Genomic DNA, 27,563 nt, shown 5'->3' with positions numbered 1-27,563 from the left:
GGAAAATTATCAAGGAAGCAGGGGTGACCTTATTGCTGTCTACAACTACCTGAGAGGAGGTTGCTCTCTTCTCTCAGGTGGCCAGCACCAGAACAAGAGGACACAGCCTCAAGCTGTGCCAGGGGAAATTTAGGCTGGAGGTGAGGAGAAAGTTCTTCCCTGAGAGAGTCATTGGACACTGGAATGGGCTGCCCGGGGAGGTGGTGGAGTCGCCGTCCCTGGAGCTGTTCAAGGCAGGATTGGACGTGGCACTTGGTGCCATGGTCTGGCCTTGAGCTCTGTGGTAAAGGGTTGGACTTGCTGATCTGTGAGGTCTCTTCCAACCTTGGTGATACTGTGTGATACTGTGTGATAATGCAGGCATACCCAAAGGAGGAACACAAACTATTTAGGGTGAGGAGATGATAGACACAAAAGGAGATGGCTCTGCTATTAGCCAAGGCTGGAAACTAGAGGATGTCTCCAGCCTGAGAGCAATGAGGCTCTGGGACAGCCTTCACACAGAGGCAAATGTTCAGCTGGCACAAAGATGAAGTTTGAAGAGGGTGAGAAAGAGCTGTAAGCAAAGGGGGAAAACTTGAGGTTGTATGAATTGAATTCCCATCCTATGCTCTTCTGTTTGAGTAGGCAGTAATCCCTTGCTGAGCCTCGCAGCAGGCTGTTTGCTCTGCCCTGTATCAATGTTTATCTCGCTCGCAGCAGAAAAAGCAAAGACAGGAAAGGGAAATTTTACTCTGAGGAGAAAAGCTGTGGTGCCCTCACTTGTGAGCTGTGAAGGGCAGATCTGCCTCCGGCTTTCAGCAGGCTATTCTTCAGCCATCTTCCATTCATCATTGGGAACAAGAGCTAAATAACTCCTAGCCTGTTTCATAAGAGAGAAACTAGCCTCTGTAAGGGGTAAGACACTTCTTTTCTTCACTTGAAACATCATGAACTTTCAAACTTGGCAAGGCTCTTTTGAGTTCGATCTAATAATAAACCCAAACCTTCCATCACAAAAAAGCAACGAGTCTGAACTTGCCTGAACTTGCCTCGGGGATCTGAGATCCAAAGCTCTGTCAATTCCCTCAAAAGCCATTCTCCCCTTTGCAAGGACAGGATGTTGTTGTAACAGGGCATCCTCGCTGTTTGCTCAGTCTCCCTTCCTCGTGGTGAAATGCCTCTATAGCCACTCTGGAGGTCCTCCTTCAGATCCAGTTTTGGGCATACAGTGTGCTGCCCAACTAATCCCTGCTCTTTTCTATGAGTGATTTATGAAGACTTGATGGGCTTTGAGACTCAGCACATTCTCTGTTTTCCCAATGTTGGTGCAACGAGAGTAGTACTTTTCCTGCCAGTAGGAACCTGAAAGACCTGATGGGTTTTTCTGGCAGCACTCAATGTCAGTAAAAGGGATGCCAAGCTGCCTGCAGAGCAAGAGGAAGTACAAGACTTCCACTGGGAACCATGGAAAAGAATATTTTGACTTGATTTTTACAGTTGAGTTTCTCATGAGCACAATGCAAAGGCTTGGCCAGCCGTCAGAAATGCCCTCGCTTAACTTGCGTCGGTTCCCGTTCACTTGTTAGGCATAATTGACATTAGAATCATAGAATCAACAACCAGGTTGGAAGAGACCTCCAAGATCATCCAGTCCAACCTAGCACCCAGCCCTAGCCACTCAACCAGACCATGGCACTAAGTGCCTCACCCAGGCTTTATTTGAGCACCTCCTCTTTTAACGCAGAGGATATTTTGACAGTCACTGCATTGCCCCCTCCAGCAGGTAAATTAAATGATGTGCTTTAGCCAGCATTATTTGTTCAAATGCCTGTCTTCATTGTGCTATTTGATCTGGGTGTAATGTAACCAGCTTTGATGACAGATATTGCTATCACCTGTTGTGCTTGTAATTAACTAATCACCATTTAATTCATCTCCTATTGTCACCCATCAGCTGTGTTGCCACCAGGTAATGCCGTTTGCTATTGGCTGGCTATGGGAGTCTCCTCCCACCCCAGGTGTGGCCACTTTGCCCTCCCTGCCCACTCCCCTTTATATTCTGCCCCAGAAGGGCCAGAAGCCCCAAGTGAGGCCCATTGTGGCCCAAGGGATCCTCCGCCTGGCATCCCTGGTGAGTGCCCATGGTGTGCACTGGGTGAATTGGTGGAGGATTTCAAAGGCCGGGGGGCCTGGTGGTGGCCCCCCGGCTTGCTAGGGTTAGGCTCAATAACCATTGCGATGTACAACATCATCCACGGGTGCTGGGTGTGTGTCCTTGCTGGAGCTGATTTCTTTTGCAGGGTATTTTAGCTGTTTGAGGCTCTGAGATGACTGCAAAAATGGATGTGGAGAGGAGAATTGCTCTTCAGGCAGAGTGAGAAGTAAGCAGGTAAGGGCAGGGAGAAGCAGGGACTGCATTAGGAAGGTGAGATGGGGTGGAGAATCAGGTTGTCAGGGACTGGAAGGGACCCTGAAAGATCATTTAGTTAGGGTTAGCATCAATGACCATTGCAATAGGATGCCCGGGTGCTGGATGTGTAGTCTTGTAGGAGCTGAGCTTTTCTGGGTGATATTTAGGCTCTGGGGCAGGGATGAAAATGGTGGTGGTAGAGCAGAGCTGTTTAGGCAGAGTGAAAGATACAAGACAGTGAGGGAAAGATTGTCACTGTCAAACATGGGGAGTGACAGGAAACTGTAAGATGAAATACTAAGCACAAGAGACCAACCCCCACCTGCCTACAATTTCCCTTCAGGTAGCTGTAGACAGCAATGAGGTCATCCCTGAGCCTCCTCTTCTCCAGGCTAAACATCCCCAGATCTCTCAGCCTCTCCTCACAGGGCTGTGCTCCAGGCTCCTCCCCAGCTTCATTGCCCTTCTCTGGACACTTTCCAGTATCTCAACATCTCTCTTGAATTGAGTGGCCCAGAACCAGACACAACACTCAAGGTGTGGCCTGACCAGTGTTGAGAGCAGGGGAACAATAACCTCTTTTGTCCTGCTGGCCACACTGCTCCTGATGCAGGCCAGGATGTCATTGGGCTCTCTTGGCCACCTGGGCACACTACTCCTAGAAGAACAGAAAAAACCCAACCCCCTACCAACCACTGCATTAAAGAGTGAATGAAACATTTCTTTTCTCATCATTTTTTTTCCTTGTGCTACCAGTTCTTTTTCAAAATAAAATGGTCTAAAGCCAACGTGAAGTATTTATTCTGGGAGGGAGAAGGGGAGTCTGTGATGTTTACTCTAGGTAGCTAAATTTAAATTACTAACTTAAGCACATAATCTCCCTAGGCAGCCTATTAAAACCAATGGAGAGGGAAGGGCTCCTCTAGTGAGCAGTTCAAAGGCTCTTGGTTGAGTGAGTAGTATTTTATTTCCATGCTGAGCTGTATAGCAGGTGTTTAGTGCTATATTTTACCTTCTTGCATTGCTTCTGTTCTCCAGGGTTATGTGCAAAACACAAGAAGCTCTATGTATATCTGTATTTGTTACTCACCATCTTCCTATAAGTCATGCAAATAAAACAAAGAGCACACTCCAATGCTGAGTTTGAAGCTCAGCAGTTTTTACCTGTGTAGGAGTAGACATTGGCAGTAGAAATCCATCTTTTAAGTTTAGAATGGGGAAGTGAATTTGGACTCCTATGAACCTGATCCAAACCACACAGAAGTTGTAAAGCCCATAGTTTAGGAGCTCTTACACTAAAATTACCCCCAAAATCTATTTTGCCCATCATTCTATTTGCAGTGGGGAGCACCAGCAGATGCTTCTCGTGAGTGCTGAAATGAGTTTGCAGCAAGTAAGTGCTGGGTCCTGCACTTTGAATCATAGAATCAACCAGGTTGGAAGAGAGCTCCCAGATCATCCAGTCCATTTGGTCACAACAGCCCCATATTACAGGCTTAGGGAAGCGTGGCTGGAAAGCTGCCCAGTAGAGAAAGACCTGAGGGTATTGGTCAGCAGCCAACTGCATATGAGCCAGCATGTGTGCTCAGGTAACCATGGAGGCCAATAGCATCCTGCTATGTAGCAAGAATAGTGTGACAAGCATTGCCAGGGAAGTGATTGTGCCCCTGTGCTCAGCACTGGTGAGGCCACACCTTGAGCACTGTGTTCAGATTTGGACCACTCAATTCAAGAAAGATGTTGAGGTGCTGGAACATGTCCAGAGAAGGGCAACAAAGCTGGTGAGGGGCCTGGAGCACAAAGCCTATGAGGAGAGGTTGAGGGAGCTGGGGGTGTTTAGCCTGGAGAAGAGGAGGCTCAGGGGTGATCTTATTACTGTCTACAACTACCTGAGGGGGCATTGTAGCGAGGTAGGGTTGGCCTCTTCTCCCAGGCAACCAGCAACAGAACAAGGGGACACAGTCTCAAGTTGTGCCAGGGGAAGTGTAGGCTGGATGTTAGGAGGAAGTTGTTGGCAGAGAGAGTGATTGGCATTGGAATGGGCTGCCCAGGGAGGTGGTGGAGGCACCGTCCTTGGGGGTCTTCAAGCAAAGCCTGGCTGAGGCACTTAGTGCCATGGTCTGGTTGAGTGGCTAGGGCTGGGTGCTAGGTTGGACTGGATGATCTTGGAGGTCTCTTCCAACCTGCTTGATTCTATGATTCACTCAGTACAAGAAAGACATTGAAATACTGCAGTGTGCCCAGGGAAGAGCAACGAAGCTTGTGAAGGGTCTGAAGAAGAGACATTATGAGGAGTGGCTGAGGGAATTGGGATTGCTTAGTCTGCAGAAGAAAAGGCTGACTGAAGACCTTATCAATCTCTACAACTCCAAGTTGTGACTGGGTAGGTTTAGAGTAAATATTAGGAAAGAGTGACCAGGCATTGGAATGTGCTGCCCAGGAAGGTGGCTGAGTTGCCAACCCTGGATGTGTTTAAAAGTCATCTGGATGTGGTGCTTGAGGTTTAGGGTGCACCTTGTAGAGTAGGTATATCAGTTAGACTTGATGATCCTGAGGGTCTTTTCCAACCTGAACCTTTCTGTGATTCTGTGAACTCCCAGAAAGGAGGTTTGTAGCAAGGTGGATGATGGTCTCTTCAATCCCTAGCAGTAAGTGATAGGACAAGAGGAAATGGCCTCAAGTTGTACCAAGAGAAAGGGTTACCAAGCACTGGAATAGGCTTCCTGGGCACATGGTTGAATCCCCACCCCTGGAGGTGTTTAAAAAATGCAGACATCTAGTGCAAAGGGGCACGGTTTAGCCAAGACATGATTGGTGATTGGGCTCAATGATCCTAAAGGCCTTTTCCAACTGAAGCAATTCTATGATTCTATTCCACTGTTCTAAGCAGGCTCTGTAATTTTTGGTCACATCCCTAAGCTTCCACAGGCAGAAGCTACCTGAAGTCTGGTCCACCACATGGATGTTAGTTTCCCTTCTACGTATTCTCTTAGCATTATCTATCAAAAATAGTTTTCTTGCTACTCATGTAGTAGGGAGAAGCTGTAGCTACACTACCTCTGCTTTAGAGAAGTGTTCTTAAAAGAAAATCAAGGTGAAAAGGTCTAGATGCAGTTACTGAGAGTACTCTGAGAGCAATTGCCATTTGCTGTCAAAAATGGAAAGAGTTTTTGAGCTGGATCCCTAGGGCTATGGCCTGAGCTCAGGACCATTCAGTATTGTCTACAACTACCTGAGGGGAGGTTGTAGCCAGGAGGAGGTTGCTCTCTTCTCTCAGGTGGCCAGCACCAGAACAAGAGGACACAGCCTCAGGCTGCGCCAGGGGAGATTTAGGCTGGAGGTGAGGAGAAAGTTCTTCCCTGAGAGAGTCATTGGACACTGGAATGGGCTGCCCGGGGAGGTGGTGGAGTCGCCGTCCCTGGAGCTGTTCAAGGCAGGACTGGACGTGGCACTTGGTGCCATGGTCTGGCCTTGAGCTCTGTGGTAAAGGGTTGGACTTGATGATCTGTGAGGTCTCTTCCAACCTTGATGATACTGTGTGTGTGATAATTTGGATGGAGGGGTAGAAGGCCTCTTTGTTAGAACTTCAGCTAAGAGCAAGAGACACCAGGGAGGAGAGGATTAACGTTCAGAAGATTTCAGTCATTAGAGGAATGGTCTGGAAACAACCAGGAGGCAATTTAGTGCAGACAAGTGCAGAGTTGCACCGATGCTGAAATAATCACCTGCACAGGCTCACAGCGGGAGAGAGAGCACCCAGGTAGCAGCTCTGCCACAGGAGAGCTGGAGGTTATGGTAAAGCAATGACTCAGCTGTGGAAGGAAGAAACACTGGGCTGGTGTTTTGGGTTCAAATGCAAGTTCCCAGAGACTCTTATAAATTTGGTAGACCCAATGACAATTTATAGAATTTATAGAGTTTATAGAGTGCCCTCCCCTCCTCCCCCTCCTTTCCCCAAAAGACAGGGAGAGAGATAAAAGGTAGGGACACCCCAATAAATCAATCTCACTCGATTTGGAAGTTAAAAAGGAAAAGTTTAACAATAACTTAGAAAAAAGGGATTGGAGGTAGGGGAGTTTACAAAGGATGAGGAAGGGAAAACAGCAAAATACAAAACAGGGATGGATACAACCCGAGTAGTGTGATGGTGTCTCTGCCTCGTGGCTGGTATACAGTATCAGTGTGTGTGTGCGGTCATGAACGCAGGTAGTGAGCAAGAGGGCGAAAAGAGGAAGAGACAGGAGAACTCCTGTCTTTTATACCACAGGAAGTGGGGGGAGTGGGCTAACCATCACCTGGAGTGTGGCCCACCCCTGAGGAGGGGCCGAGACCCCTAGGGTCAGGTTCAGGGTCACTCCCCCAGGAGTGTTAACCCTATACATTCCACCCCTTGGTTAGACCACTTCCACCTTCCTAAGAACAGTCTTCTTCTCCAAAGATGGGAAAAGTGTCCATGGGTTAAGAGTTCGTGAAGTCCTTCTTGGTCCCCGGCTGTATCCCAAGGCGATGTGTTCCTCTGGTCCGGTGCAGGTTGCTGAGATGTGAGCAGGACAGGAACGGAAGAAAAGTCAGTGAATCAGGAACAGTTCTTGTTGGTACTCAGGAAAAAGAGTCTTTTCCCTCTGCGAAGAAAAACATCAGGAACAGTCTCTTCATGTCTGGCATCAGGGGAACAGGTGTAGATGAGCTGGCTGTAGACATCCTCTGGAGGGAAATCAGGAACAGTCTCTCACTGCAGGGCATCAGTGACGAATCAGATGCAGGGTTCTGGTTGGACGCCGTGGTGTGATGCGATGCTGTAGGACTCTGGATAGCTGCTGCTGTCATGTAGGTTCTGTTGGACGCCGTGTAGTGGTGAGGGTATAACTACAAAAAACAACTTGTAACCCCTTATGAACTATAATACAAGTATTGCACAACTATGATACAAGTATTGCACAACTATGATACAACTATTATACAACTATAATACAAGATAACCTGAAATATCTGGAACACATGGAATCAACTCTGAGATTTCAAAACCTTTTCAGCTAAAGAGAGGTTTCTCTGAGGGACACACTCGATAACACCAGTTTCCATCATCACCCAGTATGTGTGACCAGGACCCTCTGCAGATACCACCCCTTTGATAGGTTTTCCCCCACCAGAGGCAGGAGCAACCCACACAGTCTTTCCCAGTAGATTCCTTTCACAGACTACAGGAACTCCATCTCCCTCAACTATGGGCAGTAGGGCAGACTGAGCAGGACCAGCTCTGTTAACTGATCCCCTGCTGTTCACCAGCCAAGTGGCTTCTGCAAGGTGCTTCTCCCAGTTTCTGAGAGTTCCACCTCCCATAGCCTTCAGGGTGGTTTTCAGCAGGCCATTGTGTCGCTCAATCTTTCCTGCAGCTTGTGGGTAGTATGGGATGTGATAAACCCATTCTATCCCATGCTCTTTTGCCCAGTTGCTTACAAGGTGGTTCTTGAAATGGGTCCCATTGTCTGACTCAATTCTCTCTGGGGTTCCGTGTCTCCACAGGATGTGGCTCTGCAGGCCCAGAATGGTGTTACGGGCAGTAGCATGAGGTACTGGGTAGGTTTCCAGCCACCCCGTGCTTCCCTCCACCATGGTTAACACATACTGCTTGCCACTGCGAGACCGAGGCAGAGTGATGTAATCAATCTGCCAGGCCTCCCCATACCTGTACTTTGACCACCTTCCCCCGTACCACAAAGGCTTCATGCGCTTGGCTTGCTTTATGGTGGCACAGATGTCACATTCATGGATAACCTGAGTTATGGCCTCCATGGATATGTCCACGGACCTGTCTCGGGCCCATTGGTATGTGGCATCTCTTCCTTGGTGACCAGAAGAGTCATGTGCCCACCGAGCTAAGAACAGTTCACCTTTGTGTTTCCAGTCCAGGTCAATCTGGCAGATGTGGGCAGCCTGGTCAGCTTGGTGGTTATGCTGCTGTTCTTCAGTGGCTCTACTCTTTGGGATGTGAGCACTGATGTGTCGGATTTTAACTGGCAGTTTGTCCAGGCGTGCAGAAATGTCTTGCCAGAGATCAGCAGCCCAAATAGGCTTCCCTTTTCTCTGCCAATCATTTCTCTTCCACTCCTTCAGCCACCCCCATAAGGCATTTGCTACCATCCATGAGTCGGTGTAGATGTATAGCATTGGCCACTGCTCTCGTTCTGCAATGTCCAGGGCCAGCTGGATGGCTTTCACCTCAGCATACTGGCTGGATTCGCCTTCTCCATCTCTTGCCTCTGCAACCCTGCGTGTGGGGTTCCAGACGGCAGCCTTCCATCTCCGCTTGCTGCCTACCAGGCGGCAGGATCCATCTGTGAAGAGAGCATATGCCTTTTCCTCCTCAGGAAGGTCACTGTATGGGGGGGCTTCCTCAGCCCGGGTCACTGCCTTCTCTTCTGCTGGCTTTCCAAAGTCAGTGCCCTCTGGCCAGTTGGTGATGACCTCCACAATGCCTGGACGCTCGAGAGTCCCCATCCTAGCCCTCTGAGTTATCAGAGCCATCCACTTACTCCAAGTGGCATCTGTGGCATGGTGCGGAGTCGAACCCTTCCCTTTAAACATCCAAGTCAGGACTGGAAGCCTTGGAGCTAAAAGGAGTGGTGACTCCGTCCCAATCACCTCAGAGGCAGCTCTGACTCCCTCATAGGCAGCTAGGATTTCTTTCTCTGTGGGGGTATACTTGGTCTCTGAGCCTTTGTACGCCTTGCTCCAGAACCCGAGTGGGCGGCCTCTTGTCTCATCAGGAGCTTTCTGCCATAGGCTCCAGCTAGGACCATTCTCACCGGCTGCTGTGTAGAGAATGTTCTTAATCTCTGGGCCGGTTCGAACTGGTCCCAAGGCCATGGCATGGACCACCTCTCGTTTGATCTGGTCAAATGCCACCTGCTGCTCAGGTCCCCACTCAAAGTTATTCCTCTTTCTTGTAACGTCAAAGAGGGGTTTCACAATCTGACTGTACCCGGGAATGTGCATCTTCCAAAAGCCCACAAACCCCAGGAAGGATTGTGTCTCCTTCCGGTTAGTGGGTTCCACCATAGTGGCCACTTTATTCACCACATCCATAGGGATGTGGCGTCGGCCATCCTGCCAGCGAACTCCCAGGAACTGGATCTCTCTGGCAGGACCTTTCACTTTGCTTCTCTTAATGGCAAAACCAGCATCCAACAGGATATTAATGATCTTCTCACCCTTCTGGAAGACCTCCTCTGCTGTCTCACCCCATACAATGATGTCATCGATGTACTGCAGATGTTCCGGAGCTCCACCCTTCTCCAGTGCAGTCTGGATGATGCTGTGGCAGATTGTAGGGCTGTGCTTCCACCCTTGAGGCAGTCTGTTCCAGTGGTACTGGACTCCTCTCCAGGTGAAGGCAAACTGCGGCCTACATTCTTCTGCAATGGGGATGGAGAAGAAAGCATTAGCAATGTCAATTGTGGCATACCATTTGGCCTCCTTTGTTTCCAGTTCATACTGCAGCTCCAACATGTCAGGCACGGCTGCGCTGATTGGAGGAGTCACTTCATTCAGGCCTCGGAAATCCACCGTGAGTCTCCACTCCCCCGTCTCCTTTCGCACTGGCCATATCGGGCTGTTGAAGGGCGAGTGGCTCTTGCTGATGACAAGCTGCTGCTCCAGGCGGCGAATCAGCTGCTGTATGGGTAGCAGGGAGTCTCTGTTGGTGCGGTATTGCCTGCGATGAACTACACGAGAAGCAATAGGTAACTTAACATCTTCCACCTTGTGGGTACCAACCACGGAAGGGTCATCTGACAAGCCAGGCATGATAGACAGCTGCTCTTTGTCTGCAGTCTCTACAGCTGCTATGCCAAAAGCCCACTTGTTCCCCTTCGGATCTTTAAAGTACCCTTCCCGGAGAAAGTCGATCCCCAGGATGCAAGGTGCATCAGGGCCAGTTACTATGGAGTGCTTCTCCCACACATTCCCGGTGAGGCTTATCTCAGCCTGCAGCACAGTCAACTCCTGAGACCCCCCTGTGACTCCTGCAATTGTAACAGTATCTGTCCCCCTGTGGCTGGAGGGGATCAGAGTGCATTGGGCACCGGTGTCTACCAACGCTCTGTACTTCTCGGCTTCAGAAGTGCCAGGCCATTTCACAAACACGTCCCAATATACTCTGTTATCCCTGGCCTCCGCCTGGCTGGAGACAGGGCACCTCTAATTCTGAGCAGTGTGACTGCATGAGGCACATGGACCTGAGTTACTGGCTTCACCACCCCTTGAGCGAGAGCGCTGCCTGCGGGACACTGGGGCAACCCCTCTTCTGGAGGAGTTATTCCCTGTGTTTGTTCCCTGCAGTTCCCTTACCCTGGCCCATAGAGCTGAGGTGGGCTGGCCATGCCATCTATCCATGTTTTCCCCATGGTCACACAGTGTTCTCCAGAGTGACCCCCTGTGTGTACCCTGTCTGCTCTGGGCTGGTCTCCTGCGGGGAGGAGGAGGAGCACGGCGGCGTGTGTTCCTTATAGCTGAGACTTGCACCCATTCTGAAGGTGAAGAGCAGTCATCCTCTGCCTTCTGCATTTCAGAGAAAGAGGCTTTCAGCTCGTTCATTTCTTGGGTGAGGGTCTCTACAGTGGCAATTAAGGTTTTCCTCGACAAACTGTCTTCAAACTGTCTTAGGTCATTCACAAACTCCCTGATTGTGGGAAGGTTGTTGGGGTCTCTGCCCAGCAGCAGTGCTCCCAATGTGGGGGCATATGTGGAAGGGGCACACTGAGTCAGTTTCTTTAAGAGGGCTGGCTTCATGCGGACATCATCAGGGTCCGAGGGCCTCTGGTCGGCTCCATAAATTATCTCTTGAACCGCCATTTGCCTCAGGTATGAGATCCCCTGTTCCGTATCTGTCCATCTAAGGGGATGGAAAATCATGTCATCCTTAGTCGGGTACCTGTACCTCACAGCTATCAGAAGCCTGGCCCAAAGTGAGTGGGTACCATCGAGCCTTCCCAGCTCCTTATCCACACCTCCATCCCTCGACAAGGATCCCAGCTGTTTCGCCTCCCTGTGATCTAGGTCCACTGTTTCTGCTCCTGCATCCCAGCATTTCAAAAGCCAGGCTAAAAGGGACTGTCCGTTTGCCCTTGCATACTCCTGCCTTATGTGCCTGATTTCCTTTCTGGGCGTGGAGCTGATAAGGATCACTCCATTATCAGGTCCATTTCCAGCTGGTTGCTGTTGCTGGGGGGTGCTGGTTCCCGAAGAGGTCCCTTGCCCTGGATCGGCATCTGCGGGAGGGTTTTGATTTGATCTTGCTGGCCGCGTGGTTATTGGCGCTAGGTGAAGGGGGCTGGGCTGAGGGGGCAGGGTCCGGGGGGCTGCCCTGGGCGGGACCGGAGGCGGAGTTCGGGGCGGAGCCGCGCTAGGGGCGGTCTGCCCTGTCGCCCATCCCCCGCAGTTGCAGCTGGGGCAGTGAGGACCACCCCTCCCCCTAAGCACCCTAATGGCGGCGCCCACTCGATATTTCCACGTGTCCCAGTTCACCGCTATCTTATTAATTCCCAAACCCAAATTTACACACAGTGAAATAACAGCTATCCAGTACCATTTTTCCCCCAAAATATCTGGAGCTTCTGTGCTCCAATGCATATACTCAGATTGATTCCATGTTCCAGAAACATTTCTAAACACAGTGATATTACTAACAGAATTCAGGAAATAGGCATAGACTCGGGCAGGCAAAAGCTTAGAATATTCCCAGAGCATATCAATGACAATCCAGAAGACATGGTAACTTATAAACTTTAACAGCCAGCCCCACAACAGCCATGCAAAAGCGTTAATGATTAAGACTTTCAGAATATCCATTTTTTAACTTCCAAATCTTCTCTGAAAGAATTCTTTCTACCTAGCCCCACGTTGAGACGCCAAATAAATTGTTTTGGGTTCAAATGCAAGTTCCCAGAGACTCTTATAAATTTGGTAGACCCAATGACAATTTATAGAATTTATAGAGTTTATAGAGTGCCCTCCCCTCCTCCCCCTCCTTTCCCCAAAAGACAGGGAGAGAGATAAAAGGTAGGGACACCCCAATAAATCAATCTCACTCGATTTGGAAGTTAAAAAGGAAAAGTTTAACAATAACTTAGAAAAAAGGGATTGGAGGTAGGGGAGTTTACAAAGGATGAGGAAGGGAAAACAGCAAAATACAAAACAGGGATGGATACAACCCGAGTAGTGTGATGGTGTCTCTGCCTCGTGGCTGGTATACAGTATCAGTGTGTGTGTGCGGTCATGAACGCAGGTAGTGAGCAAGAGGGCGAAAAGAGGAAGAGACAGGAGAACTCCTGTCTTTTATACCACAGGAAGTGGGGGGAGTGGGCTAACCATCACCTGGAGTGTGGCCCACCCCTGAGGAGGGGCCGAGACCCCTAGGGTCAGGTTCAGGGTCACTCCCCCAGGAGTGTTAACCCTATACAGCTGGGTTGGGTGGCTATGTTGCATATTAGGCATGGAGAGAGAAGCTCTTCAACTGAATCACTGGAATTACACCTCAAGAAAGACGTGGCTGCAGACCCAAGAGGAGCAAGCCTTCAGGGAGCTTACAGAACAGTGCCTATGAAGAGAGAAAAAGGCATTTGTATGTAGCCTGGGGTAAGCAATGCTGAAAGGAGGCACAATAACAATCTTCAAGTGCAATTAGTCTGCCAAAAAGAGGAAGGTGGTGAACTATTCTGTGTCCAGAAATTATCCTCTGTGGTTTAACCATGATTTTCTGTGGTTAGAAAAGAAAGAGAGAGAGAGAAAAGCTGAGATGGTAGATAAGTTGACTTTACTGCCTTACTTATTAAGTGCCTTGGGGCATAAAGCACATGATCAAACATAGCTGAATTACTGCAGCTTAATGAGTTATTGCCTGTTGGCTGAACCATGCTAATTAACCATGTGTGTGCTCTTAGCCTGCCTCAATTGCCAGATGAAATGGGCTCACTTAGATACTTGTGCTTTGTTTTGCAGAGGAGGCAAGCTGAAAGCTCATGTAAGGTCTTTACTCAGCTGAGGAAGGGTGACTTCTAAGGGATGGAAAATTGTCCTTAGTGTTCCCCAGTAATACTGGCACTGTTATCTGGGAATAACACAAGGGATTTGACAGGGGAGGAGAAGGAAAAAAGAGGATTAAATAGATAAAGTTTGTTAAGGTATGTTCACAGGCTTGTGTCAATACAAAAGTAGTTTCTCATAAGTGTATTGGAGATGTAGAACAGAATAGAATCAACCAGGTTGGAAGAGACCTTCAAGATCATCCAGTCCAACCTAGCACCCAGCCCTAGCCAGTCAAACAGACCACGGCACTAAGTGCCTCATCCAGTCCTTTCCTGAGCACCTCCAGGGATGGTGACTCCACCACCTCCCTGGGCAGCCCATTCCAATGCCAATCATTCAATCCTCAGAACTGGATTCCTCCTTCACTGCTCCAGGAGAAGAAAGGAATAGAGTGGCAGACTATTGAGGACACACAGCTTTTTAATTTATGCTTTCACTCTATTTGGTGGGGGTTGGAAATGTGATGTATTTTCCAGTGCTCACAGCATCAAATAACTCTCAGTAGCATCACAAATAATGTCGTTTTGGGTCTGTGAGGGATTTAAGAACAAGAGCCAAAGACCCTTGACATCAATATCAATAATTCTGCTGCTCAAGCTGAAGGCAAATCTCCAACAGCTCTCAGGGACTGTGTCTTTTTTCATGCCCCCTCTAGCCACGAGGAGGCAAGCCCATCATAATTAGCTGCTAATTGAGAAGCTTGCATCTGAAAGGCACAATTTCAGAGAACAAAGAGCCAAAGAGACTCATTTCCAGGGCTAATTAGATTTAATTCATAGCTATAAGTAGAAGGGCTCCCACAGTCTTGGGACTCTCTCTTGCTCTCTTCTGCAACACTGTTCTAAACATATGCACACCAATCACAGAGGGCTCAGCATGACTTGTGCAGCTCTTGTGCAGTATAGAAATGCCACTGCTTGTTAAGAAGTAGTTTGAAGTCTTCTGCTTTCACTGTCTCTGGTGGGTACCAAGGCATTTAACCACGTGGAGACTCCAAGAGACAGCAGCCCTTACCCAGGCTTGCAGCAAGCACCCAAGTGGCTTTATTGCTTGCCCTTTCTTCATTTTGTGACTCTGTAGCTGTTGGGTATAGTCATATTAAATGTAGTGATTCTCTGGAAATGTCTGAATTGGGTACACTGAAGCACAAGCCATGGGCTTGAAAGCAGGCCACTGAGCTGGGTGAAAGTGTGGGGTCAAAGTGCCTCTGAAAGGAATGTGGTCTGTAAAACAAGAGCCCTCAAGTCTCATCTAATTGCTTTATGGCCTTCACAGCTTGGTACAACTTGGTGCCTGTTTTCTTACCTTCACATGTGCCAGGGAAAGTCTAGGCTGGATGTTAGGAGGAAGTTGTTGGCAGAGAGGGTGATTGGCATTGGAATGGGCTGCCCAGGGAGGTGGAGGAGTCACCATCCCTGGAGGTGTTGAAGAAAAGCCTGGCTGAGGCACTTAGTGCCATGGTCTGGTTGATTGGATAGGGCTGGGTGCTAGGTTGTAGTGGATGATCTTGGGGGGTCTCTTCCAACCCGGTTGATTCTATGATTCTAAACCCCACCATGATCCCTTTGCTTTGCATCCTCTGTCTCTAGGGCCCTGAGACCTCTTCTGCATAGCAACTTCAGGCTGAAAGGTGGGACTTCACACTTCCATCTGAGACAGAGGACTATATCTGCCTCCTCGAACTTCCCCATTGCTTAAAGCCATGTTTTTCCAGTTTTTACTGGTATCTTAAATCTTCATGTGCTGGGTGCTAGGTAAAAGCAACTTGGCAGGCAGAGAGATGGTTTGTGCAGGGTTGCTGGACACAGTAATGCTCCTCGCTCACGAGGCTTAATAGCATCATTTACGAAGCGTAATAACATCCTCCTCATACAGCCATCACTCCTGCTTTTCCACCCCATGCTGCTGTGGGCACTCTGCAAAACCCAGGGCTTCTCGCCTGGCTTGTGCTGCTACAGACCCAGGCACTCCTTGTGACAGAAGCTTCCCATCACTTTCTGGGAAGCTTCCATCAATTTCCCTTGCCAAACATCTGGATTCCCTGTGCGACCTTCAGTAACTTTACACCGCTCCAGACAATTAGGCACAAGATGGCTCGACAAGGCTTGCCAAACACCAGAATTTCCTTCCTCTTTAGGCATCTGATTCCTTCCACATTGCTTTCAGTCCTGCCTTCAGCTGCTTCTTGAAACCCTGAGCAGCAGCTGCGCTGGGACGTGTGGTTTTCCACTAGGTCTTGCTGGCTCGTGTTTGCTGGCTCTGTTTGTGCCTTGCTTTCCACATGTTAGCTAAGGTTGTGCAGAAGTCTAATTTTAATGATCTTAAAGCTATTTTTATTTAACATCTCACTAACCCAGCCTGTATCAGAACAAGCAGATCACAACAGAGACACCTGCCTGTTGGGGTTTGACTTTGTCTCTTCCTCTCGAAGGCATAAAGCATGGCAGCAAGGGAAAACTATTTCCATGGGTTATAAAAGTTTCTTTAGCATATTTTTGTCCTGTCATTTTTGTGCACAAATGAACTGACTGATCTGGGTTAGAGGTGGAACCAGAGATACTGAAATACCACGATGATGGTGTTGGGACTCTGTACCTAAGTGATACCATATGTTGGCCTGCTTCTGGCAGTGTTTATTGTGCGATTACATCGGCTCGGTAGGGATCTGTCTGGAAGAAATCAGGATGGAAAAGAACAGCTGAAAAGAGTCTTTCTGAGCTAAATGCTGAAGAAGGCTAAGGGACAAGGCCAGATTGGTCATCTTTGATGAGTGTTTCCAAACAAGCCAACCTGCAGAATTGTTTATGACCAGTAAGGGAAGAAGACTGTTCCAAAGTGCACTTAGGAGATGTCTTTTTTCCTCCTCAATCCTTGGTCTGTATGCAGTGGTGATCATGAATCCTGGGGATGGCATCCATCCAGAATCATAGAATCAACCAGGTTGGAAGAGACCTCCAAGATCATCCAGTCCAACCTAGCACCCAGCCCTAGACACTCAACCAGACCATGGCACTAAGTGCCTCAGCCAGGCTTTGCCTGAACACCTCCAGGGGTGGTGCCTCCACCACCTCCCTGGGCAGCCCATTCCAATGCCAATCACTCTCTCTGCCAATAACTTCCTCCTAACATCCAGCCTATGCCTTCCCCCAGCACAGCTTGAGTCTGTGTCCCCTTGTTCTGTTGCTGGTTGCCTGGCAGAAGAGGCCAATACCACTTTGTCATGACTTTGCATGGCATGGAAGCGTGACCTGCAATAGGAGAGAAGCTGAAAGTTGGCAAGTGCCTCCCAGCTTTGCATCTAAACTCCAGCTGTCATATTAAGAATTGCCCATGGACTTCAGTGTTAGCATGATGCTGGCACCTGTAGGACAGTCAGACATGTGGTGGTTTGGGTGTTCCCCACCCCCCACACTCTGGAAATCACCCAGACTAGACTCAGCCAGCTCTGGAAATTGATTGAAGCTTGTTAGTTACAGCTTAGCACAATAGACAAGCAGAAATTTACAGTAGATAGAGTTATAGACAGAAATAGACAAGGGAAAAGGTAATACAGAAACACAACTCCCCTCCCAGAAACCTGAGTCCCCAGGAAGGGCTCTCAACCACCCCTTCACCTTCCCCCTACCCCTCTCAACCTTACCCCAGTCCCAAGGAAGAATGGAGGTTGGGCCAGGGGGATAGGAAGCAAAGTGGATTAGTCAGAGAGGCTAGAGAGAGATGCAGCTCGGAGCTCCCCAGCAGCAGAAAGAGTAGAGACTCCTTTATGTTTGGAGTTTTGTTTTTACACATCTCAGCAAGCCTATGAGTGAAGAAGACATCATCCTATTCTTTAAACATTTCTTTTTAAAGGTAATTTAGTTACATTATTGGGCTCAAACTGTCGCAGAGTCTGAAGTTTGAGTTTTAGTTACATTATTGGGCTCAAAATGTCTCAGAGTCTGAGTTTGAGTTTTAGTTACATTATTGGGCTCAAAATGTCTCAGAGCCTGAAGTTTTAGTTACATTATTGGACTCAAAACGTCTCAGTCTGAGTTTTAGTTACATTGTTGGACTTAAAATGTCTCATAGCCTGAGTTTTAGTTACATTATTGGGCTCAAAATGTCTCAGAGTTTGAGTTTTAGTTACATTATTGGACTTAAAATGTCTCATAGCCTGAGTTTTAGTTACATTATTGGGCTCAAAATGTCTCAGAGTTTGAGTTTTAGTTACATTATTGGACTTAAAATGTCTCATAGCCTGAGTTTTAGTTACATTATTGGGCTCAAAATATCTCAGAGTCTGAGTTTTAGTTACATTATTGGACTTAAAATGTCTCATAGCCTGAGTTTTAGTTACATTATTGGGCTCAAAATGTCTCAGAGTTTGAGTTTTAGTTACATTATTGGACTTAAAATGTCTCATAGCCTGAGTTTTAGTTACATTATTGGGCTCAAAATGTCTCATAGCCTGAGTTTCAGTTACATTATTGGGCTCAAAATGTCTCAGAGTTTGAGTTTTAGTTACATTATTGGACTTAAAATGTCTCATAGCCTGAGTTTTAGTTACATTATTGGGCTCAAAATGTCTCAGAGTTTGAGTTTTAGTTACATTATTGGACTTAAAATGTCTCATAGCCTGAGTTTTAGTTACATTATTGGGCTCAAAATATCTCAGAGTCTGAGTTTTAGTTACATTATTGGACTTAAAATGTCTCATAGCCTGAGTTTTAGTTACATTATTGGGCTCAAAATGTCTCATAGCCTGAGTTTCAGTTACATTATTGGGCTCAAAATGTCTTGGAGTCTGAAGTCTTAGTTACATTATTGGGCTCAAAACGTCTCAGTCTGAGTTTTAGTTACATTATTGGGCTCAAAATGTCTTAGAGTCTGAAGTTTGAGTTTTAGTTAAGTTATTGGGCTTAAGATGTCTGGGAGTCTGAGTTTGAGCTAATTTCACAGCTGCCATCCCCACAAACAAGTAAACTAAACAAAGATTCTGTGAATGGGGCTCTGAAGTGGCTGTGGGATTACTGGAAGATGATTCTGCCATTGTTCTCCTAATTGATAATCAAAGACAGAGCACTGTTATTTTGAATAATGCTGTTGCCACACAAGCCTCAAGCAACTTAACAGAAGAGCTCATACAATCGAGAAGAATTGCTTCTGGATGCTGTAAACATTCCTGGTAAGCTACTCCACTCCCAGAGCTTAAAAAAAAACAGGATCAAAGTGAGTGGGGTGACAGCTCTGCTGCTTCTTTTTAACTGAAAAAAGAGCCCAGCTTTTAGATTATTCCACTTCATTTTTCCCCTGAAACTTGCCTATCCCAAGCTATATGTCTTCTGTGTCCAAGCTCCTTCCCAGCCCTTGCCACAGCCCTGCAGTGTGCTTTAATGTTATGTTGCTTCTGCCTGGTCAGCTCAGAAGAGCTGCAGAAAATACTGAAGAAGCTTTGCCTGATCCTCCTCCCACAAAGGCTTTCCATTCAGAACTTGTTCATAGCCTAAATGTGGTATCAGGTCTAGAATCACTTTGGTTGGAGAAGACGTTGCAATATCACTGAATCCAAGTGTCGAGCTGCCACCACTATTGCCACTAAGCTATGTCCCAGAGCCAGGCTTTGCTTCAACACCTCCAGGGATGGTGACTCCACCACCTCCCCGGACAGCCCATTCCAATGCCGAACACACTCCCTGGCAACAACTTCCTCCTAACATCCAGCCTAGACTTCCTCCAGCACAACTTGAGACTGTGTCCCCTTGTTCTATTGCTGGTTGTCTGGGAGAAGAGACCAACCCCACCTGGCTACAGCCTCCCTTCAGGTAGTTGTAGACAGCAATGAGGTCCCCCCTGAGCCTCCTCTTCTGCAGGCTGCACACCCCCAGCTCCCTCAGCCTCTCCTCATAGGCTTTGTGTTCCAGGCCCCTCACCAGCTTTGTTGCCCTTCTCTGGACACCTTCCAGCACCTCAGCATCTCTCTTGAATTGAGGAGCCCAGAACTGGACACAGCACTCAAGATGTGGCCTGACCAGTGCTGAGTACAGGGGCAGAATAACCTCCCTTCTCCTACTGGCCACACTGCTCCTGATGCAGCCCAGGATGCCATTGGCCACCTGGGCACACTGCTGCCTCATCTTCAGCTACTATCCACCAGTACCCCCAGGTCCCTTTCTTCCTGGCTGCTCTCAGCCACTCTGTCCCCAGCCTGTAGCACTGCTTGGGGTTGTTGTGGCCAAAGTGTAGAGCCCTGCACTTGGCCTTGTTCAATCTCATCTTATTGGCCTCTGCCCACCTATTCAGCCCGCCTAGGTCCCCCTGCAGGGCTCTTCTACCCTCCAAGAGATCCACACCTGCTCCTAGCTTGGTGTCATCTGTGAACATACTGATGCTGGACTCAATTCCCTGGTCCAGATCATCAATGAAGATCTTGGACAGAACTGAACAGCACCAACCTCTCCACAGCATCCCTTCAGGTAGTTGTAGAGAGCAATGAGGTCTCCCCCCAGCCTCCTCCTCTTCAAATTAAACAACCCCAGCTCCTTGAGTCACTCTTCATAAGATTTATTCTCCATGCCTGTCAGATGAAAAAGGGTTATCTTTGGACACAGGAATGATTTTCCTTTTCTCTTTCCCAAAAAGCCAGACAGAGGTAAAGGCTGTGATTTTCCTTGCATTCTTCTAGCTAGAATGTCCTGTTTCCCTCATGCCATCAGGAGAAAGAGAGAAGTGCTCTGGTTCTTGTTTGGCAGCTGCTCACAAGTCTGTGTGAGAAGTGAAGAGTGATGTGCTGGGGAAATCTGACTCCCAGCGAGATAAGGTCCTGCAAACAAACAAAACAAGAACTGCTGAATATGTTCAGGGGGGCTAAACAAATCACCAGTGGTCACCTATAAATCCAAGGAAAGCATTTGGCATCTTTTAAGTGGACAGTATGAGTAGTTGGGAGAATTTAACTAAGGGAAGCTTGAAACCAGGCTGCTTTTATTGAGGTAACTTTTTACCAGCACCTCAGGTGACCTCAAAAATGTAAAACTGGGCAAGACAAAGCCCCAGTGGATGAAGTAGAGTCAATAAATGAAACAGAGTCAGTAATCCCGCTCGGGCACGGGGTGAACTGTTGGCCTCACATCATGTGCCTTTTCCACTCCTCACTTCGGTGACACTAAACCAGAGTCTGACTCAACCCAGGGATTACACAAAGAATGAGCTCCAACAAAGGGAAATGCCTGGCCTTGCTGCTCACCCTCCAGTGACATGCAGGAGCAGGAGAGGGGCTCGTCTGAATAGCTGGGATGACATTCCTGGCTGTGTCCAACAAAAGCTTTGTGAGTTGAGAGGGAAAATGTAGGTAGCCACGCACCAGAGTATTGCCTCTGTGTTCTCCTGCAAGCCAGGTGGCAAACGGAGGCAGTAATGGCCATCAAAGCTAATCCTGCTTAGCAGCATGTCTGAGAGGTTATTTCTTCCTCTCTCTGCACAAGAATGGGCTAGCTCCAAGCACAGCTCAGCAATTAGGGTATTAATAGTCCTATTACTCTGCACCATCTACTTTGCTGCAAAATTCATGGCGCAGTTAGCCGAGGGTTGTTCATAACAGGAAAAGCATGGAGAGGCAGGAAGACTGAGTCAGAACAGAGCTTTAAAATGCATCAGGCAACCATTTAATTAAAGAAGGGAGCTCTAGGATTGTGTTCTGAATGATTACTTATTTATGCACTCTTCAAATAGTGCTATTTTTAAACCAGATTTTGAAGAGAAGACAATTTGTGTTTTCACAGGCAGACGGTCTTAAAGTTAAACGAGCAGCCAGCACTGCCCTGGAGGAGCAGGGGAAGAAAAGTCTCCCTCTCAGTCCTTCTGGTGCCTCTGCTGCCTCATGGCATCACCAGCTTTAGAGATCAAAATAGGCACTTCAACTTATACAGGCTTGCCAGCTTCTCCTCCTACAGCAGCTCATTGCTGGATATTGTTAGGACCTGAGTTTGGAGGTGCCTAGAGGTAGATGCCCACAAACCTGGGGAAATGGACAAGAAGAAAGGAAGATGTTTGGGGGAGAGGGGTAGTGCCTCCTGGTGAGAATGAAAGGCTTTGAATCTGTAACTTGTGGCTTTCCATGGTTCGAGGTGAGGGAGCTGGGGTTGTTTAGCCTGGAGAAGAGCAGGCTCAGGGGTGGCCTCATTGCTGTCTACAACTACCTGAAGGGAGGTTGTAGCCAGGTGGGGGTTGGGCTCTTCTGCCAGGCAACCAGCAACAGAACAAGGGGACACAGTCTCAAGTTGTGCCAGGGGAGGTCTAGGCTGGATGTCAGGAGGAAGTTGTTGGCAGAGAGAGTGATTGGCATTGGAATGGGCTGCCCAGGGAGGTGGTGGAGTCACCATCCCTGGAGGTGTTCAAGCAAAGCCTGGCTGAGGCACTTAGTGCCATGGTCTAGTTGAGTGGCTAGGGCTGGGTGCTAGGTTGGACTGGATGATCTTGGAGGTCTCTTCCGACCTGGTTGATTCTATGAGATTCTATGAGGTCCAGATGAGGCTTTCATCTTAACACTGCTGGAGTCAAACTGAAGAGGGAAACTCTGTGTCCAAGCAATGAACTTCATCTTTCACTCTGGTGTTTTCCAAATGCACCATGTAGAGTGTGAAGTCTAGCAGGGCACCATTTTATTGTTCATTTTTCACTGCTCTGAGTAACCATGCAAGTCACAAGGACACAAAATGCTGGCTCCAACAGATGTTTGCAAGCTTCAGTTCTTCTTAGGAGCAGAGCTGCAAAAAGCCTGTGTGGGGAGGAATGAATGTTTGCATATAAATCTGAGTCAAACTTGAGAGCCTGAAAGCCCAGTGGCTTCTTCCAGCTCCTTCCTTAACAAAGGCCTGGACCCAAGTGCTGTGAAGTCATAGAGAGAGACTCACTGACATCAAAGGGCATTGAATCAGGCCAAGTGAAGGACAGCCTCAGCCAGGGACAAGCAGCAATAATAGCATGTGATGTACGTGACCAACTGCCACTACAAGCAAACACTTGGATCCCAGGCACTAAATGCCTCAAACAGGGAACTCACAAACAATTCCTGAAGATGTGCCCAAAAAAATCTCAAAGAAAAAGATGTCAGGAAATGGCAAATGTGCTTGTGGGCATTCTGTGAGCAGAAAAAGATGTTATGTTTGTGGGATAAGTTAGTCCCTGGGAAGTGTTCTCTCAGCTCAAAGTTGTGTGAAGTCAAGGCAGCTAATCAAAGGACAGCTTCTTTTCTCTTGCCAGACAAAAAAGGGGAGGGGAGGGTAAGCACAGAGACAAGGATGAAGTTCATGTGGCTTTGCTTTTGCAGTGTGAGTGGTCAGTGATAGCTCATTCCAATAGTTCTCATCGTTCTCATGGCCGTTTTTGCTGCTATCTAAATGCTTTGGTTTGTTCTCTCACAGATGCTGACAAGCTTTGGTCTGGTGTTTATCCCTATTGGACACTGCGAAGCTCATCCAGACTCTTATCTCCTTCTGATTAGATTACTGTAATGCCCTGCTGTGAGGTTTGCCAGACTGCTTCCTCTGGCAGGGAATGCCACCACGGCTGTGAGAGCATGGCATGCAGGAGGAAATCCAGTGTGTTTCATTCCAACCACATCAAGCCTTTCACTGGCTGTGAACAAAACTGATTAACAAAAAGAAGGGAGTATATGGATCAATTAGGAAACAGGGTAACAGCAAGAGCAGGCATCTCTCTAATCTGGTGAGCAATAGTTATTCAGAGGCAGCATGGTAAAGGAAGGAGGCTCAACATTTGATCTTCTCTAGGCAGAAATGTCAGGGTTGCTTGGGCAGTGGTCTATGCCTCATGTATGAGCTGTCTCAAGGGGTCAAATGGACTCACTTAAGTCTGCCCTGGGAGGATCTGTACCTCATGACAACAAGCAAAGTGGAGGTGGGACTGTCCATGCCTATAATCCAGGGTGGTGTTTGCTGATGGTGGGTGAAAAGAGCTTGTCAGGAGCAATGTGGGGAGTTCCTGTGGTTACCTGCACACAGGCAGCTTGCACCTCTAATAAGCCATGCAGAAAGAGAGGCAAAGGAGCAAAAGAATTTTGGTGTACAAAGAAGTCAGCTCCAGAGAAGTTTCTCAGATAAGGGATCAGACCTTCAGACACAGAAAGCACTGAGGAAGACAGGGCCCTGGGATAAACTTATCACTTGCCTGTGCATGTTGGCAGCTGCAGCAACTGCTTAGCTGCAGCTTTGGGTATGAGGGTTACAGCTGCCTTCATTAAAACCTGGACTTTGGTTTGGCTTCTAAGGTGGGAGAGCAACAAGGGTCACAGTGCTCCTGGGGCCATTCCACTGCCAACCAAGTTGCTGGCAGGCAGTCATAAGTACCAGTGGCCATGAGTCCTGCCAGGCACCAGCCAATTCTCAAGCCCAGGCAGCAAGGGCCTCTTTCTATCCATGCATCACAAACTCCCTACAATCTTCCACAGCCTCATAAAGACTATTTTACATCAGGACCCTGAAACACATTGGGCAACTTGACTGCCTGGACAGATGGGCAGAGTCCAAGGGGATGGCTTCAATAGCTCCAAGTGCCGGGTGCTGCACTTTGGCCACAACAACCCCATGCAGAGATACAGGCTGGGGTCAGAGTGGCTGGAGAGCAGCCAGACAGAGAGGGATCTGGGGGTGCTGATTGATACCTGCCTGAACATGAGCCAGCAGTGTGCCCAGGTGGCCAAGAGAGCCAGTGGCATCCTGGCCTGCATCAGGAATGGTGTGGTCAGCAGGAGCAGGGAGGTCATTCTGCCCCTGTACTCTGCACTGGTTAGACCTCACCTTGAGTGCTGTGTTCAGTTCTGGGCCCCCCAGTTTAGGAGGGACATTGAGATGCTTGAGCGTGTCCAGAGAAGGGCAACGAGGCTGGGGAGAGGCCTTGAGCACAAGCCCTACGAGGAGAGGCTGAGGGAGCTGGGATTGGTTAGCCTGGAGAAGAGGAGGCTCAGGGGAGACCTTATTGCTGTCTACAACTACCTGAGGGGAGGTTGTGGCCAGGAGGAGGTTGCTCTCTTCTCTCAGGTGGCCAGCACCAGAACGAGAGGACACAGCCTCAGGCTGTGCCAGGGGAAATTTAGGCTGGAGGTGAGGAGAAAGTTCTTCACTGAGAGAGTCATTGGACACTGGAATGGGCTGCCCGGGGAGGTGGTGGAGTCGCCGTCCCTGGAGCTGTTCAAGGCAGGACTGGACGTGGCACTTGGTGCCATGGTCTAGCCTTGAGCTCTGTGGTAAAGGGTTGGACTTGATGATCTGTGAGGTCTCTTCCAACCCTGATGATACTGTACCTTCTTCAAGGTCACACAAGAAAACAGAATGGCCTAGGCTGTGAGTCGCTTAACTCCCCAACTATAACACTTCTGCTTGTTCCCCTAGCAAGTCCTTGACACAGAGCATCAGTCTCTGGCCCTTATTTCACCTTTCAGCTGTTCAACCGACTGCTGCTGCACTCTGCACACTCAGAATCCTCTTTGATGTGGTTCTCTTGGCACCAGTGTTATTTGTAACCTCTCTTATCTTCAGCTGGACTGGTTTGGGTTTTGTAAGCCCACGGTTTAGCTTCCAGTGCTGTGAGCATCTTTTGTGCAGCAGGTGCTGCTCAAAATTAATTGTTTGTCTTGGAATTATGCTCTCAGCTAGTGCTTTTCAGGTGCATCAGGTGTTCCATTAGTGCCATCACTTCTCATATCCTTCTGGGGAGCCACCACATTTTGATTCTCTCACAGCCAGCATTTCTTTGCTCCCCATAATAAAAGCTGTTCTCAAGTTGCCATGCCTGACAGCCCCATACCTCCCCCTTTTTCTCTGCCACAGACAAAAGGCAACTGAGTGCAGCTCTGAGGCTCATTGAAGTTCAGAGCACTGCTTGTTTAAATGTGGGGGGGGGGGGCTAAGTTGCCATGTCAAATGTGCTTAGTGTGTGATGTTGGCTTGCTGCAGTGGTGGGTGGCTGTGAGCTCTGCCATGCTTCTGCTAATAGCATGCAGGAAAGTGCCTGGGGAGTCCTCTAGAAGGAAATCTCTTGGCCTGAGAGCAGTGCTGGGGATTTTCATATCTCCATCAATCCTAGGGCTGGCTTCTGCACTGCAAGGCAGTCCCATCTTTCCTGGCTTTCTGGAGGTCCCAAGAAGAAATGAGGGAGAGCAGGTCAGCCTGGGCTGTGACCTCACCCAGAGCCTTTCTGCACAAGGCAGAATTGCTGAAGCAAACACTTGGCCTGACTTTATGACTTGGCAACATTACAGGAGCAGATTTACTGCTGGGGATTAAGTGGGTCTTTGCCATTCCTGTCCATTAACACCATCCAGCACATGGGTGGTGTCACAAGATGACATGGGAAGCTCTGCAGCTGCCCTCTTTGCAGCTGTATCCAGCTTTGATAGCCTGCTTGCATACTTCTCCAGCAGCTGGCCACTCAGTTGCAAATTCAAGTTCTTCAGTCCAGTCTGACTGAGAACATTGCATATTGTCTTAAACCAGCTCTCAGCATGACAAAGGTTGGGCTAGTCTGCCCTGCAGGGATTGTCCTGCAAACCATGGTCTCCTGCCTCTCAGCTCATGCATGGTATCATGGTGTCACAGCTTCACTCCCTCGGGATCCTGAACTTCCACTGCAGTGGAAAATGGTTTTGGTCATGCACTGGCAACAAGGTCTGCCTTGTGCACTTGCTCACAACTCCTGAAAACTACAGGAGTTGTTCTTCATAGTAGATTTGGTCCCCTCCAGTCTTGTTTTTGCTCTGCTCTGGGGTTTCCACTGCAGGAGAGCAAGAGACAGAGGGGAGAGCTGAGATGTTTAACATAGTTCAAGACTTTAAAACAAGCCCTAATAAGGTAAGGAATAATGTACACTAGAATGACATAAACTAGAGGCTCTTTTTTTTTTTAGCTCATACTGTTCAGGAGCTATTGGACTTCTCGGTTTCTGAGCTCATGCATGTACTTAACATTGCCTGAGTGAAGTCTCTCTTGGCTTGTCTGTCTTGTAGCTCACTAGGGTGCTGGTTCCCTTTGGCTCTACTCACAGACAAACATGAAGAGGCAATAATTTCAACTTGTGCCTCCGTGGTGTAAAGGCAATGCTGCTTGATACTCCTTGGAATCTCTTAAACTGACTTTTAGTGATGAGCAGACCTTTTACTGATGTTAGGAGTTGGAAGGGACCTCCATGGATCATCGAGTCCAACCCCCCTGACAGAGCAGGACCATAGAATCTAGTGCAGGTCACACAGGACCACATCCAGACAGGTCTCAAAAGTCTCCAGAGAAGGAGACTCCACAACCTCTCTGGGGATCCTGTTGCAGTGCTCTGTGACCTTTACAGTAAATAAGTTCTTCCTCATATTGAAGTGGAACTTCCTGTGCTGTAGTTTCCATCTATTGCCTCTTGTCCTGTCACAGGGTGCAAGTGAGAAGAGTTTGTCCCCTCCCTCTTGACATCCAGCCCTCAGATATTCATAAACATTGATTAGGTCCCCTCTAAACCTGTTCACCAGACCAAACAGCCCCAGGCGCCTCAGCCTTCTGCTGTATCACCAAACCTCCCAGTTCAGTATCATCATCAAACTTGCTGAGCAGACACTGTCTGTCTGTCCTCTCATTGATGTCACTGATAAAGATATTGAACAGGACTAGACCCAGCACTGATCCCCAGGGGCCTCCACTACTTACAGCTCTCCAGCTGGGCTTGGCACCACTGATCACTCTTTGTGCTCTATTGTTTAATCAGTTTTTAACCCACCTCACTGTCTGCTCTTCTATCCCACACTTCCTGAGCTTGCTCACAAGGATGTTATGGGAGACAGTGTCAAAAGCCTTGCTAAAGTCAAGGTAGCCTACATCCACTGGTCTCCCTGCATCTACCCATTCAGTTACAGCATCATAGAAGGCTATCAGATTCATCAAGCATGAATTCCCCTTGTTAAATCCGTGCTGACTACTCAAGAGCCAGACAGGAGGGGTTTTCCACCACCTGGGCTAGTTTAATTATCTCTCCTGCTTGTTGCAGTGCTCCTAGTTTCAGAAATACAGAGAGAAAGTTTTCACTTGTTTTTTTTATGTAAGAAACCACTTAGGTC

At 48.3% G+C, this 27,563-nt stretch overlaps 1 long non-coding RNA gene across 2 annotated transcripts in view; it reads left to right on the top strand.

The window, feature by feature from the left end:
* Positions 1-2,051: 2,051 nt before the first annotated feature.
* LOC135174008 (uncharacterized) overlaps positions 2,052-27,563 on the top strand; it is a 35,284-nt gene continuing 9,772 nt past the window's right edge. Inside the window, exons 1-3 of one of the 2 annotated variants that reach the window (XR_010301643.1) lie at positions 2,052-2,113; positions 2,283-2,371; positions 15,067-15,939. This is a non-coding gene — a long non-coding RNA (uncharacterized LOC135174008). Of the gene's footprint in view, positions 2,114-2,282; positions 2,372-15,066; positions 15,940-27,563 lie in introns of those variants that run through there. The other variant, XR_010301642.1, reaches the window with a different exon arrangement.

Source organism: Pogoniulus pusillus, chromosome 3 (assembly GCF_015220805.1).
Source record: "Pogoniulus pusillus isolate bPogPus1 chromosome 3, bPogPus1.pri, whole genome shotgun sequence".
Classification (NCBI taxonomy): domain Eukaryota; kingdom Metazoa; phylum Chordata; class Aves; order Piciformes; family Lybiidae; genus Pogoniulus; species Pogoniulus pusillus.
The sequence above is the reverse complement of the archived record's forward strand: the minus strand, read 5'-3'. Positions and strand labels throughout refer to the sequence as shown.